Below are 6,454 nucleotides of genomic sequence, written 5' to 3'. Positions count from 1 at the left end.
TTTTCTTCAGCAACATTGCTGTTAACAAAGTGACTTGCAGAACTCTTACATCAACTCTGATATCTCTTACACAAATTCTAAATACAGCCTCCTGTAACTTACATAAACTCACGATAACTCTTACACAAGGTCAGAGTGGTACAGAAGTAGAGGTTACGGCTGGCAGTCTGCTGGTCGCTGGTTTGAGGCACCTAAGAGCTCCAGTTGATTGTCTCAATAAAAATAATAGTGACCTATTAATAAATAAGTGATAAAAATTAAAAAGGAAGGGATTTTTTGTTTGCTAAAATAAATAGATAATTGAAAATAATATTTTATTTTAGTGCTCTCTCGATTGGGAGATTGGAGTCAGAATCCGCTAATCACTTCAAGTCGCAGGACAAGAGAGAGCGGCAGTAAAAAAAAAAGCAAACCAGAATTTAGGAATAGTCAAGGACATCACAACAAATGGGGGGACCTTTGACAAGCTGCCAGCTTCCTGTCCTCATCGAGGCCACCAGAGTGTTAGTGGTGATCAGATAAATTCAACTAAATTCAGGAAACTTACAATACTGAACAATTTGGAGGATATTGATCCAGACTTCTTCAAAAGGTCAGTTGTAAAATGAACAAGGAGTTTCAAGCTCAAGCCACAATGTAGGACTGAGAACAGGAGATGCTTTTTCACCCACAGAGTTATAACCCCCATGGAACTGCCTACCTGCCGAAGGTAGGCAGGTATATATATATGTATGTATGTATACCTGCCGAAGGTAGGCAGGTATATATATATGTATGTATGTATGTATGTATGTATGTATGTGAGAAAGCTGCATGAACGCGCAAGCCATATATCACTAAGAACTCTTTGACCCGGTCAGGATTCGAACCCATGCCATCCAGGATCACCCCTAAACGTACACAGTACCGTGACCACCGCACCGATGATCGATCCTGGACGGCATAGGTTCGAATCCTTGCTGGATCAAAGAGTTTATAGTGATATATGTACTGTATGTATATATATATATATATATATATATATATATATATATATATATATATATATATATATATATATATATATATATATATATATATAATTTATTTATTTATTAAATTCGTAAATGCCAAAACACTGCTGATTTTCAAAATCCAGCTCGCAAAATCATCAGGACAAATGGCAGGACCTTTGGCATGCCGCCAGCTTCTTGTCCTCGTCGAGGCCACTAGAGAGTATCTCCATGGTCAATTCTGGTAAATATTACAAATGAAAGAAGTTAGAACATTAATCCCCATGGCGCAGTGTTAAAATCACTCGCCCAGTGCTTCGTGAGTGCTTTGGCCTGGGTTCGTATCCTGGCTGGGGAAGGATTGATTGGAGCCTCATTGGATGTGGAGTCGCTATTTACCAACGTACCTGTGGACGAAACAATTGGAATGATAGCAGACAGAGTGTATCGTGACCCCGGCTTGCACTCCTCTTGACATGCCAGAAAGCATACTGAGGAAACTACTACTAGCCTGCACTAAAGAGGCACCTGTCTTGAGCCCAGATGGGCACATGTATAAGTAAGTAGATGGGGTCGCCATGGGTTTTCCCCTAGGTGTCCTGTTTGCGAACTTCTTCATGGGCACCATCGAGCAGAGGGTCTTAGTTGACATGGACTTGAGACCTGCCATATACTGCAGGTATGTTGACAACATTTTTACACAGATACCTGATGCCAGATGTCTGCAGCAGCTGAAGGAGGCATTTGAGTGGAATTCTGTGTTGAGTTTCACGTACGAGATGGAGAATAATGGGAAGCTGCCCCTTCTGGGTGTAACAGTCACGAAAAGAAGCGGAGGCTTCCACACTGCAGTCTACACCAAGGAAACAAACAAAGGAATGTGCCTTAATGCCAATAGTGACTGCCCAGACAGGTACAAGAGGAGTGTTGTCAACGCTTACGTCGACCGTGCTCTCAGCCACAGCTCAGGATGGAAAGAAGTTGATGAAGAACTTTGTAGGGTAAGGCAGGTCCTAGTCAACAATGACTTCTCTAATGGTTTCACTGAAGACATAATAAAAAGAAAGGTGAAACGCCATGCAACCTCTGAAGAGTCAACCAACAAAACACTTATACCCCCTATTAGACTATTTTACAGGAACTTCTTTTCAACGACTCATAAAATGGAGAAAAGGGTCCTGAAAGATATTGTTGATAGGAACATCATCCCTACAGACAAAAATCAGAAAATGCAATTGATAATTTATTATAAAACTAAAAAAACTATCAATTTACTCATGAAAAACTCCCCCAGACACCAAGCAGAAGGCTTTGAAGTAGACCAACGTCGTCTATGCCTTTAAATGCCCACTTGGGGACTGTAAGCCCCAAAGAACTCAGTATATAGGCAAGACAACAAGGTCTCTTTCCAGGCGACTGAGGGAATCTTTCCGAGGAATTTTGCGAGGGCAGCGGCGAGGGCAGGCGGAGTGAGGCGGAGCCCTATTGTGCGCCCGTATTTATACGGCCCCAAACTGCCCGCGCAACGCCGCGGGACGCGCTGCGCAATTGTTTCTTTCTCCCCCGCCAGAAACATCCCCGCTTGTGATGCAAGCAGTGACCATTTCTTCTCACAACCAGACCATCACCAGAGAAATCATAACAAACAACACAGAAATCATTGATAGGTACAGCGATAGCAGGCGGCTTGACGTCTGCGATGCTCTACACATCAAGAAGTCAACACCAGCAATCAACAGCCAATTAATGCACAACTATATTCTACCCACCTCAAGACTCCGCTCCAATATAGAAGCATCAAGAAATATGGACCAATAGGCTTTCTACAAATCACTTCCATTCAATACATATTGTTTCGTGTTCTGTCTTGTGTTGATGAATTTAATACCCTATTAAAACCACCTCACCCCATCCACCTCACTCAAATGTAAATATAAACAAATCGAAGATGTGTAAGTTCTATTCAGTTGTGTATGTGTAAACCAAAGTCTTATTAAGTAGTATTAAGTTCTAGATATTAATGTTTTTCCTGCCCGAAACGCATTGCGTAATAGTGGCTTTAGGCATTGTATGTACTAGCTCTATCTATATATTGATCCATTAATGTAACATCACTTGTATGTATGTACCTTACCTGAATAAACATATTTATATTTATATTTATTTATTTACAGTATTTGAAAATGTAATAAGTTTTACGAAACGCGCTCAAGTGTCGCGTCAGACTAGAAATAAAATGAATTTTGGAGAATTGATTTTTGAATTACCACCAACAGTGAAAAGAAATGTACGAAAGATTGAGAAAATTTGTGTTAGAATTATTAATCTTACTTTTTCGGTCATATTTAATAATATATGTCTACAGGAAAGACTGCTACCAAAATATACTAATATATATATATATATATATATATATATATATATATATATATATATATATACAGTATATATATATATATATATATATATATATATATATGTCGTACCTAGTAGCCAGAACGCACTTCTCAGCCTACTATGCAAGGCCCGATTTGCCTAATAAGCCAAGTTTTCATGAATTAATATATTTTCTTTATTTTTTTCTTATGAAATGATAAATCTACCCATTTCATTATGTATGAGGTCAATTTTTTTTTATTGGAGTTAAAATTAATGTAGATATATGACCAAACCTAACCAACCCTACCTAACCTAACCTAACCTATCTTTATAGGTTAGGTTAGGTTAGGTAACCGAAAAAGTTAGGTTAGGTAGTCAAAAAACAATTAATTCATGAAAACTTGGCTTATTAGGCAAATTGGGCCTTGCATAGTAGGCTGAGAAGTGCGTTCTGGCTACTAGGTACGACATATATATATATATATATATATATATATATATATATATATATATATATATATATATATATATATATATATATATATAACTGAAAACTCACACCCCAGAAGTGACTCGAACCCATACTCCCAGATGCCACGCAACTGGTATGTACAAGACGCCTTAATCCACTTGACCATCACGACCGGACATAATGAGGTGATAGCCGAGGCTATTTGAACCACCCCACCGCCGGCACTCGGATAGTAATCTTGGGCATAGCATTTTACCAAATCACCTCATTCTTTGGGGCACACGTGAGGAACACAAATGCGAACAAGCCTGAATGGTCCCCAGGACAATATGCAACTGAAAACTCACACCCCAGAAGTGACTCGAACCCATACTCCCAGATGCCACGCAACTGGTATGTACAAGACGCCTTAATCCACTTGACCATCACGACCGGACATAATGAAGATTACTATCCGAGTGCCGGCGGTGGGGTGGTTCAAATAGCCTCGGCTATCACCTCATTATGTCCGGTCGTGATGGTCAAGTGGATTAAGGCGTCTTGTACATACCAGTTGCGTGGCATCTGGGAGTATGGGTTCGAGTCACTTCTGGGGTGTGAGTTTTCAGTTGCATATTGTCCTGGGGACCATTCAGGCTTGTTCGCATTTGTGTTCCTCACGTGTGCCCCAAAGAATGAGGTGATTTGGTAAAATGCTATGCCCAAGATTACTATCCGAGTGCCGGCGGTGGGGTGGTTCAAATAGCCTCGGCTATCACCTCATTATGTCCGGTCGTGATGGTCAAGTGGATTAAGGCGTCTTGTACATACCAGTTGCGTGGCATCTGGGAGTATGGGTTCGAGTCACTTCTGGGGTGTGAGTTTTCAGTTGCATATTGTCCTGGGGACCATTCAGGCTTGTTCGCATATATATATATATATATATATATATATATATATATATAATATATATATATATATATATATATATATATATATATATATATATATATATATATATATATATATATATATATGTCGTACCTAGTAGCCAGAACTCACTTCTCAGCCTACTATTCAAGGCCCGATTTGCCTAATAAGCCAAGTTTTCCTGAATTAATATATTTACTATAATTTTTTTCTTATGAAATGATAAAGCAACCCTTTTCTCTATGTATGAGGTCATTTTTTTTTTATTGGAGTTAAAATTAACGTAGATATATGACCGAACCTAACCAACCCTACCTAACCTAACCTAACCTATATTTATAGGTAAGGTTAGGTTAGGTAGCCAAAAAAAGCTAGGTTAGGTTAGGTTAGGTAGGTTAGGTAGACGAAAAAACATTAATTCATGAAAACTTGGCTTATTAGGCAAATCGGGCCTTGAATAATAGGCTGAGAAGTGCGTTCTGGCTATTAGGTACGACATATATATATATATATATATATATATATATATATAATGTCGTACCTAGTAGCCAGAACGCACTTCTCGGCCTACTATGCAAGGCCCGATTTGATTAATAAGCCAAGTTTTCATGAATTAATTGTGTTTCGACTACCTAACCTACCTACCCTAGCCTAACCTAAATTTTTACAACTACCTAGATGGTAGATGGTCTACTATCTTACAACACGTGTAGATAACACTACACATGTTGTTACAACACGTGTAGATAACACTACACATGTTGTATATATATATATATGTCGTACCTAGTAGCCAGAACGCACTTCTCAGCCTACTATTCAAGGCCCGATTTGCCTAATAAGCTAAGTTTTCATGAATTAATTGTTTTTCGAGAACCTAACCTACCTAACCTAACCTAACCTAACTTTTTCGGCTACCTAACCTAACCTAACCTATAAAGATGGGTTAGGTTAGGTTAGGTAGGGTTGGTTAGGTTCGGTCATATATCTACGTTAATTTTAACTCCAATAAAAAAAATTGACCTCATACATAATTAAATTGGTATCTTTATCATTTCATAAGAAAAAAAATAGAGAAAATATATTAATTCAGGAAAACTTGGCTTATTAGGCAAATTTGGCCTTGCATAGTAGGCTGAGAAGTGCATTCAGGCTACTAGGTACGACATATATATATATATCTGCAGTCTCCGTGGTGTAGTGGTAAGACACTCGCCTGGCGTTCCGCGAGCGCTGTTATGGGTTCGTATCCTGGCCGGGGAGGATTTACTGGGCGCAATTCCTTAACTGTAGCCTCTGTTTAACGCAACAGTAAAATGTGTACTTGGATGAAAAAACGATTCTTCGCGGCAGGGGATCGTATTCCAGGGACCATAGGATTAAGGACTTGCCCGAAACGCTACGCGTACTAGTGGCTGTACAAGAATGTAACAACTCTTGTATATATCTCAAAAAAAAAAAAAAAAAAAATATATATATATATATATATATATATATATATATAAAATATATATATATATATATATATATATATATATATATATATATATATATATATATATATATATATATATATATATATATATATATATATATTTATTTATTTATTTATTTATTTATTTATTTATTAATTAATTAAATTTCGTGTTCAAGTGCCTTGAGAAGTTAATTATATAATCCCTTGATTGACTGCCCCTGACCA

The 6,454-nt window shown here is 37.9% G+C and overlaps 1 long non-coding RNA gene across 1 annotated transcript; it reads right to left on the bottom strand.

The window, feature by feature from the left end:
* Positions 1 to 300: 300 nt before the first annotated feature.
* LOC138350065 (uncharacterized) lies at positions 301 to 6,224 on the bottom strand. Its single transcript, XR_011222003.1, has 2 exons — positions 5,969 to 6,224; positions 301 to 1,399 (listed from the first exon to the last, which is right to left on the bottom strand). It is a non-coding gene; the product is annotated as an uncharacterized lncRNA (long non-coding RNA).
* Positions 6,225 to 6,454: the final 230 nt, after the last annotated feature.

This window comes from Procambarus clarkii, chromosome 5 (genome assembly GCF_040958095.1).
Source record: "Procambarus clarkii isolate CNS0578487 chromosome 5, FALCON_Pclarkii_2.0, whole genome shotgun sequence".
Lineage (NCBI taxonomy): Eukaryota > Metazoa > Arthropoda > Malacostraca > Decapoda > Cambaridae > Procambarus > Procambarus clarkii.
The sequence above is the reverse complement of the archived record's forward strand: the minus strand, read 5'-3'. Positions and strand labels throughout refer to the sequence as shown.